The 10,538-nt window shown below is 36.2% G+C and overlaps 1 pseudogene; it reads right to left on the bottom strand.

Annotated features, from left to right (window-relative positions):
• Nucleotides 718–10,126, bottom strand: LOC109839061 (annotated as a pseudogene).

The following is a 10,538-nucleotide window of genomic DNA, read 5'->3' as shown; positions in this document are numbered from 1 at the left end:
GATCAAACTTAATCATCATTGAAGATTCATAAGCCCAATTATTGGATTGAATACAACTCACTATAAATTGGGGACTGTTAAGAAGGAATGCTAGATCATTAGGAGAGGATCCTAGTCCCATTGAGACTTAATGTAATTATATTCTATTTGTTTTCGAGTGAAAATACCCCTCTCTTGGACTGTCATCTTTCCCAACATATAGTCAAAATGCTGGGGGAGGTGGAATTAGATGTCCTATATAAAACCTTCAAAAACAATACAACATACAAGCAGACCTTTGACATTACATCATATAACCAACAAAAGCAGAAAAATCATTCTAAAAATAACAATCAATATATACATATATATATATATGTTGTAGAATAGCTAGTGCTCGTAGGAACAATGCCTAGATCGAGAAGGTCTGATAGATCGAGGAGATCTTTGTCTGAAAGATCAAGGAGATCTTTACCTGATAGATCGAGGAGATCTTTATCTTATAGATCGAGGAGATCTTTGCCTGATAGATCGAGGAGAACTTTACCTTATAGATCGAGGAGATCTTGACAGTACTGGGTTGTTGCACACTAAAGTACTGGACTGCTGTTCCTGAAAGCAATTTGGCCTTGGGATCCTCGCACCGGAGTAGGCCAAATAATGCTTTAAGCACAACATTTTACAAATGCACTGCAGCTCAGTTGAAAAATTTTAAATTACTGCACTTTAGTTTTCTACTCAGTTTTTGCTGTTATATATCTGTATTATTCCAGATTTAACCATAGACGCTAACAGTCTAAAGGGAAGTGCAGTGCACTGTCAGGACTTACTGTTTGTATTTGTTCTGCAAGCACCTCCAACACCTGGTCCAAGTCATCATTGAGACGAGACTCTTTTACCTACACATGATGGAGAAGAAATAAAGAATTAAGAAACGAAGAGAGTTACAAAGCAGTGTAATTTCATGAGTCATGTCATTATTAAATATGTAATTTGGAATGAGATATATTGATGGCACTGTATCAAAAATGTATAATCAAAGTATTATTACTTTGAAATAATGAGCTCTAAACTTCAAACTAATTTGGGTGAGTTTCAAAGTAAACTTGATTAAATATAGTGGTGGCAAATTATGACCCGACCCATCAATCCGACCCGACCCGACCTATTTATATTAGGAATGGATCGAGTTATATGGGTCGGGTCATAAACGGGTCAACCCGAACTGACCTGTTTATTAGATGGGTAAATTAGGGTTGACCCGAACTGACCCGTATAACCCAATACTGACCTGTTTAATTCTAAATGGGTTGCAAACTCCAAATATTAAGATCATCTTCATCGTCTTCATCCTCCTCCTTCTCCTTTCTCTCCTCTTCCCTCTACCCCCAGTTTCCCGCCAGGTCCAGCGCCTCCGGTGCGGTCGGTCGCGTCTCGACCCTCATCGACAGCGAGCCAGCATTTCAACGGTTGAGATCGGTCACGGTTCCACTCGTACGCACAAGATCAGAGGAGGATAAGTGGAGGTTAGAGAAGGGGGAGGAAATGGGTGCCAGATGTGCTATGCGACCTGGCGAGCTGCGGGAAGCTGGAGAACCTGTCGCTGTCGGGAAACGACTTCACCTCGATGGGGAGAGCTACTGGGATCTGGTCAAGAGCAGAGCTCTGGATCTAAGGAGGAACTACATTGCGGGGTTGAAGGGCCAGAGGCCAGAGGTCAGCCTGGGAGTGCGCTGGTTTTTTTCTAAAGCCTCGGTTCTGTCCGGTTTTGACTTTTATGCCGTGCGAGGATCAGAGGGATTGGGGGGTCGCCGAAGTGAGGCAAAGGCCAAAAAGGCGGGGACCGTGGTTTGTAATACTGTGAATAAACAGCAACCTAATCCTTAATTAGGATTGTTTATTAAAAGGGTCAATCTCTTGTACAATCTATGTAGCAGTATTGCATATTTTGACTCGTGATTGTCGAAAGAGTCAAAAGAATTTCATCTTGATCTATATAGTATCCACGATATTGAACTGAGATTTGATAAATGGGTCATTCGGGTTATGTGGGTCGGGTCGGGTAACCCGTTTAATAAACGGGTCAGATAGCATTGACTCGTTTGTTAAACGGGTTGGGTCGGGTCACACTTATACGGGTTGGGTCAACTATAACCCTACCCGACCCAACCCGACCCATTTGCCACCCCTAATTAAATGTTAAGATTGGGATTGTCTTTATACATCGGTAGCATATTGAGCAAAAATGAGCTTTTGCAACTTTTAGATGTATCTTTCTTCACGTCAACTACTCGGACGTACAGATAGAATTTTTTCAAAAGAATCATGCCAGATATCATAGTTATGGATCCCAAATAATAGATCTAAAGGAAATTGAAAAGGATAGCAAAGACATAGTTCATACAATATTTTTGAGGGAAATGATTAGTACAATTTTAGAAAATAAATACTTATATAGAAAAAAACTCAAACATTGGTAAAATCATATATATTATTAGATGGACGTACATTGGATAGAAATTATGTTGACAGCAAGACAAGATTTCATCTTGAAATGGATCTACATTTCTATGATCTTGTAATTCACAGAATTTAGCATCTTACAATAGTGACGAATTCAAATTCAACATATGCCCAACCCAAATAGTTAAAGAAAGAACAGAACAGACAACATACATGAAGCAAAGAACGACGATAGCGGCAAATTTCCTACCAATAACACATCTAGCTTTATATCTAATTCTCAAGTGATAATCATCTCATACAGATTTTACTACTAACCTGAAGCTTCTGGATTCCTTATAGTGCACTTTTGTATGCTAAGAGAGAATACCCAGCTCCAATACCCAAATTCCTCAAAATAGTGGAATCGGTCAAATCCCTCTGTCAATGATTACTCAAGCAATAAGTATAGTATCACTTTACCAAAAAGAAACACTAAGACGTGTTTTTTGAACTGTGATATAGCACTGAACTTCACATTAGGTACTCCTCAAAAACCATAAATAAAGATGAAAAAGTAAATGATACACACCTGCATACGAGAGATGGGCAATTTCGAGCTGAGAGCTAGCAGATAAAATAGCATTAGCTGAACAGAAGTTGCCCTCACTATTCTCAAAATCAATGGGATTAACTTTATGAGGCATAGTTGAAGATCCAATCTCCCCAGCCTTGGTCATCTGGAAAGCAAAATTATCATGAAATCGTTTAGTTCCAAATTAGAAGTTTGGGAGCTAAAATAGGTCCTAATATTTTAGGGGTATAGTGGTCAAGCATAAGAAAGTTACCTTCTTAAAATAACCGCACGAAATATAGCTCCATATGTCCCGATCAAAATCAGTCAGGATGTTATTAAACTGAACAACTGCATTGAAAAGCTTTGCGATATAGTCATGCGGCTCAATCTGTATACAAAGCAAGCAACATGCTCAGATAGAGAGTATGCATGCAAGCCAAGTGCCATTCCATTCATAGGCCACATTGACGTAACCTTTCAGACAACACAAACTTAACAAAATTATTAGCTGGCGCTATAATTCCATTTTTATTTATGCACTAACTGATTGGTGTAGAATAGGCTAATTGATAAATGTACTGTAATTCCAAGATAGATGGATAACCTGCAAGTCTATCTACTTATTATCAAGCATGCACATGATAGTATCTACTTACTATATGAATCACCTTTTGTAAACTCTTGAAATGTAAAATGGCAAAAATACCTACATTTCAGTCACCTGAGTCGATTGCAAAACTCATATTAAAGAAAATCCTGAGGCTTTATTAGTTATACACTTTTACAGTTTGTATAGTTGCCTAAATCTTCACGAGGACTGTTTACTAGTAAACTAGTTCAAGCAGAGAACAATGAATACAAGTAGCAGTGTCAAAACAGGTAAATAAAGTACTCATCCCATTAATGAAACCTATCCAAGTCATCCACAAAGAAAAAATTACGCAAAAAAAAACCATCAAGCTAAAATGAATCAGATAGGTAAAACCTTGCAAAGAGAAAAGTAGTAGAAGTAAATAAACATGCCTGTGTCACGTAAGGGGTGAAACCTAACCCCACAAAGGTTACAAACTCAACTGCAACAGTTGGCCAATCAATATCAGGACATGCAACTTTATGTGCATTGTAGTTTCCAACAGCTCCAGCACACTTGCCCAATATTTGCACTTCTGTAAAGGTCTTCCCTACTTCACTTAGTCTGTAAGTAAAATTTGCCATCTCCTTTCCCAAAGTAGTGGGTGAAGCAGACTACAAAGGAAGTTAGAAGTTATCAGAACTAAACCACATAAACCTATTACAAAAGCAAATCATTTATTCCCGTAGCATAACGATGAAAATTATCAACATGATATTTTAGCTGCTTTGAGCTATCAACTTAGTATATGTTCGCTTCTAATATTGGCCATGTCACTGAAGGAAATCGTGCTATGTCTACATGCATAATACACAGCGGAAGACATGTATGTACAAAAATAGGATGTTATATACATATAGGTCCTGTTACAATATACAATAATTACCTGCAGGGCACCTATATCTAACAGTCACGCCCTAGCCTGACGGGCCCATTGGTGCAGTACAAGCCGTGGGACCCAACAAGTGTAATATGTTGGTTGGCTCAATCGACTGCCAAAATCGACTAACCGATGTTACACTTAAATAATTTAAGCCACTTAAATTCTCACTCTTTTCCTGATGTTGGACTAAAGAGGAGTGTCACAAACACCCCACCTTACATAAGTGATATCTTCACCGTGACATGAAAATTGGCACATCCCGGTATCACTAGGTTATGTGGACTCTAGAGGTGGCTCCCACCGCACTCAAGCAATATAGCACTTAACCCCGCATAGCAGTTAGTTCCACACTTCTGACTCGCAACTGCTATAATACAATTTGTCACGCCCCGGGCCGCCGGGCCCATAGGTGCAGTACAAGCCGTGGGACCATCCAAGCGTAACATGTTTGGCTCAACCCACTGCCAAAATCAACTAGCCGTGTTACACTTGAGCCTTGGGCATACCTATTTAAGCAACGTAACTTCTCACTCATTTTCTGATGTAGAACTAAATAAGAAACAAAGACATGATTATATTATTTTTAGCCTTCCGATTAAAAAGGTTCCATTCAATTTATTTTGTAGCATCAAGCTAAAAACTCGGGAAGAAAGGAATGTAGAACATGTCTTGCAAACATATATGAACGTTTTGTAGCATCAAGCTAAAAACTCGGGAAGAAAGGAATGTAGAACATGTCTTGCAAACATATATGAACGAAGATAGACAGTATAATCATTATCAAACCAGTAATTATACATGATGTGTTAGCTCATGTAGAAAATTCTAGAGTTTCAGCATGTAATCATTATTTAATTATTTCTATATATGCCCCCTACCCCCCCTGAAAAAAGCTTAATTTTATATAAAATTCACCGAAATGACCAGCCAGAAATCTTTGAGTTATTTCAACCAAAAAAAAAATCCACCACCAGGACATTAGGGAAAAATTCTTAGTGGAATATTACCCTATGCACCTTAGATTAAGTTTAACTTTTTAAACCCAAGAGTACTTTGTTTTTCTTTGAGTACTCCTACTTCTCTAATCCTTCTCTAAACGTGCTCTTGTCTGTTGCATCCCTTCTCCATTTGGGATAAATTTCATTAAGAATTTAGGATTACTAAATAAATTAGTTCATGGAAATAAAAAAGAATATTTCTTTTTCCTTGAAGCATTCTCTGCATTTTCTTAGTCTAATAGCTTCTTATTCTTTTTTAAAATCAATATATACAATAAACTATGTCCTTCTATGTGTAAACACAAATAAAAGGGAAATATAAGATTTTCAATTATGCTTATATATCATTAAAGTTTTTGTAGATAACATCTAATCAACAAAATGTTGGTATTCCGTTATAACAAGAGTTGCCTCTCATCTAGAACTGAAAATACATGTCCATGGGTGCGAGACAACATGGAGATATGAGCATTTTCCTTCGCTAATTTGCATATTGCATTCAACAACTCAATCATCACAGGAAATATGACAGTGTTGAACGCCACCTTCAGTGCCAATGCTTGGGCTAAATTATTTATATCCTCTGATGTACAAGCAAAATGGAAAAACTCCAGTAGTTAAAAAAGAATTTTGTAGAATCTGATGTTAAATATTAAGCATCAAATGAAATCTTTGAAATGACAGTTAATCGTAGTTATAAAAAGAGGAAGCATAGAGTACCCACAACAAGGAACATTAAAAACTCACCTCAGCAATCTAAGCATTGGATTGACATTTCTGTTTCAAGAAGTATTCCACTACCTTAACATCGTGGTTAGTTACTTTTTCAATCTTTTTCACTTCCAGAGCATCAGCTTTGCTGAAGCCACTAACTATACTTTCTAAATAAGACCTAGCATTCTCGCTAAAGTTTTGAAGCTCCTTGATTTTAGGTATTTCTGTTAATTTTAGTAACCATTTTACCTAAAAAGAATCGCTTCAGATTAGCATTTTGCACTAAGTAGCCAACATGAAAATATAACTACAGTGGCCAGCTTTGTCAGATCTTTATGGGTAATGGCCCCTAATCTTAAGTTGGGCATCACCCCATGAGCTATATCTCATAATTACTTTCCTAGACACTAGTTAAAAGCTCATTCTAAATACATCTCTTTTAACTGCTTTAGGTTTATTTATCTTTCATACTAACACTATGTTAATGTCGATCTCACCACCCTATGGTCAATAAACTCTTATTGCCATGTCTCACAAAGTTTAAAAAATGAGTTTTTATAATAAAAACTATTCTCTAGTGATAGAGATATAAACTTTGCAAAAAAAAGCACCCAATTGTATTGACATCTACAATTTGAGGCACAACCAACATATCAACATATGTAATGTAAAACTTATATAGAATGGTAGTGGACAACTAAAGAAAATAAAATGCAACTACACTAATTACATTTTAGCAAGCCATATGCAACTCCTTGCGGTGCTTGTTCCCTTGCAAACTCTGTATTATTACAATCATATAAACATAGGACGTGCAAGCCCCATTTATAATGGAAAAACCATCTCGTAGGATGGGTAATAATATTGCATTAAATGTAAAGCAAAAGCTATAAATGAAATAACTAAACTAAGCAACCATACCCCCCCATACCCGAACAATGGCCTATACCCGTAGGCGTAACCCATGATCGGTGAGCAAGTGCCTAAACCCGTAGGCGTAGCCCATGCTCGGGGAGGGAAGAGGTCGTAAAAGGATAATTGAATGAAAGTTACCTCGACCATTACATGGTAACGGATTAACCCATATTCACTAAAGAATGAGTGCAAATCCTTGACGTTCTGCAAATATCGCCATCTAAAGATGATAGAGACATAATGCTAAAAGACTCAAGATCAACAACCTTCTCTTTACGATGATGCTCCATCTAAAATATTAAAGTTCACACAACCAAAACATATTCAACCAGTTGTCCAAATATAAGGAAATTTGAAGAAAAAGGATCACCAAAAAAATTAGATCATTTCGGATCAAACCAAACTCAAAAAAGACTAACAAGCTTCTAACATACAACTACACTAGTTGTAATTAATTATTTTATAAAAAAACTTGAATTAATTAACTAGTATCATGTAAACTAGAAATTAGAAGCAAGAACAAGGTCCTCCATGAGTTAGATGTACATGTTAAGATTCAATATTAGATCATTTCGGATCAAACTTAACCATCATTGAAGATTCATAAGCCCAATTATTGGATTGAATATATCTCACTATAAATTAAGGACTGCCAAAGGATCATCTCAATTTATTTAAAAAAATTAAGAACATAAAATTTAATATACAATAGTGGAAGCCCTATATTACAAATTCAGAAGAAGAAAAAAAAGTGACCTATAGCATATGATATTTATTATTTACTAAAAGTTTTATGCTCTATCCCAAAATATTCCCTCCCGTAAACTTATAAAAAATCCTATCTTTATTCAAAAATTCAAAAGATGCCTCTTTTGAGAAACATTTCAAGATTATAGTATATGAGATTTAAGAAAACTTAGCAACAAAATAATCACAAAAAATCAAAAAACAAGTATGTAGTCAATAAAAGGCATGGCTTGTGTTCATGAAAATTCCCCAGCTAGGAAACCGAGAATGTAAATCTTTACTTTCGTAGTCGTGACTCCTTCTGAACTGCTCAACGAAACCCTAAGTAGTTCGAATCGCCGAGGAGGGGTGGGCTGAATCCGAAACCCTAGCTGGCATGATCGTATGCTGATCGAAGATGAAGAGGGAGAGGAGGAAAAGCGCGGCAAGAAAGCGAACGGGGCTCGAGGGGGTGATAAGAGCTTTTCCTTGGAGTTACAGACGAGATCGAAACCCTAACCCTAGATTTTTTAGGGGGGAATTTGTTCGGGGTTTAGTGGAGCGGGAAAAAGGAGCCGCCTTTTTTTAAGGAATCGGAGAGAACGAGGAGTGAGCGCCTTGATTCATTTTATACGTGTTTCCTGTAGAGGTTAGGTTCAGTTCATCAGATATTTTCCTTAAAAGGTAGGTAAATGATGGATAATCTAATAATGCATATAGATTTTTGGATCATTAATATTTAGAAGTCATCAACCACAGTCATTAATATTATCATTGTCATCAATCTATGTTCTTTTTCAAATTTCTATAAAATATTGTTGAGGAGATCACATGGCTGGCATGTTTGCAAAAAATAGTTATAAGTTTCATACAAACGTGTATGTTAAACTTGTGATTTCACTAATTTTTTGCTGAACATGGCAGGGTCAGATCATTGTCACGTCAGCAAAATCTTATGATGAATGTATTGTTAAGAATCACCAGTGTTAACTTTCATAAATATTAAAGACGCTAAGAGTATTTGGGTGGTAGTTGTACATTCCATTATAAGTGAAAGAAACTTTACTTGTAGAAATAATCAGGTTGTTTTTTGCACGGCCGCTCGCTTATTGCAGTACAAATAGCTCATTTTTCTTTTCTTTTTTTCCTTTTTTCTCTTTTTTTCATTTCTCAAAACTCTTCATACTTATCATAATAATAGTTGCATGAGATCCCAAGCTATAGGCACTATTTCTGATAAAAGAACAGAATATTAAGCTGATAAAACTTAAGTTAATTCAAGTAGTAATGAGAAAAACTTGATATAACAGCTATCACGAAATTCAACAGAGCAATAAACTTTTTACTATCAATAGGTTTTGCCAAATATTTACTCTTCGAGTTCAAAGCAAACTATACTCTTTTGAGGCACATTAGAGAAAGAACTTGAGTGATTTTTGTAAGTGATTTTTGTTTTTGCATATATAGATGTTGATTTTGCATATTTTGATGTAATTAGAGAAGCAACTGTATTTTTTGGATCTGGATTCTCTTTACTTATGTGATAATAAACATGGTCTAATTCTCTCAATCCTTACCATGTATCTCAATTCTTACAGACGAGATCACGCCACATAAAATTTCCACCGGATATTTTGATAGTTGTTTTAGTAGTTTCAAGAGCATACAAATGTTAAAGATTGAGAGAGTAGAACAGGACAACAACTAACTACATCTAAATATGTAAAAAACAAGAAATCTATGTTGTGAATAAAAGAGAATACTAAGGCATAATCGTCCCACCAACACCAGTATACCACACACGGGTTTGTTGATATTTAAATATTCAAGTACCCAGATACTTTATTTCAAAAGAAAACAACATAAGAATATTGTTCAGATCGCATAAACAAGAATTACTATTGCATCCTACGGAAGGGGTAGCAACCAAAAATCAATATAAATATAAGTGTCGAGGTAAACAAACTTCAAGTATTTCAAATGAAAACAAACTATCAAGGAGACAATTGACACAAGGGGGAAAACCTTCATGGGGGCATAAATCCAATATTCAAATCCCTCGACTTACAATATAACAGCCAAAGCATTCTGATTCCTATATGTTGATCACAAATACAAGTACCAGGAGAATATAAAATACAATTAACACAAGGAGAATACAATGAACTTAGCAATACATGGAAGCATACTCGTGTTGCTTCACCAGAATCCATTTTTAGTATTTGAAGCTTCCTGCTTCCAATTTTCTTCCTCCAGGCCATTAGTAAAAGAACCAAATGAAACTGATTGCACTGGTATAAAGATCACCCAACAATGCTACAAGCTTATTCAATTTCGTTTTCCTTTTGTTAATTTACCCTTGCAAGCTTACACAATAATACAAACACAAACGGTTTGTGGTATAACCTGCCTTTGCTCATAACGAAAATGCAAAGGGGAAGTAACATGAACCACGAATAGTTCAATTAGTAAAATTTTCATCTCGTTCATTCAACGTTTGTTTCAACGGCTTTAAAAGCCTGAACCCATTCACCAAATCCACATGATCGTCGATAGACTTAGACAACTTCTCTGCTTCTCCAATGTATGACTGGGGAGTCAAATTCAAGAGAACGCTCTTTGCTTCTTCTGGCAATTGCAAGCCATTAGTGAAGTTTTGAATACTCTCCTCGC

Source organism: Asparagus officinalis, chromosome 4 (genome assembly GCF_001876935.1).
Source record: "Asparagus officinalis chromosome 4, Aspof.V1, whole genome shotgun sequence".
Classification (NCBI taxonomy): Eukaryota; Viridiplantae; Streptophyta; class Magnoliopsida; order Asparagales; family Asparagaceae; genus Asparagus; species Asparagus officinalis.
Note: the sequence above shows the minus strand (reverse complement) of the source record. Positions and strands in the feature narration are given on the sequence as shown.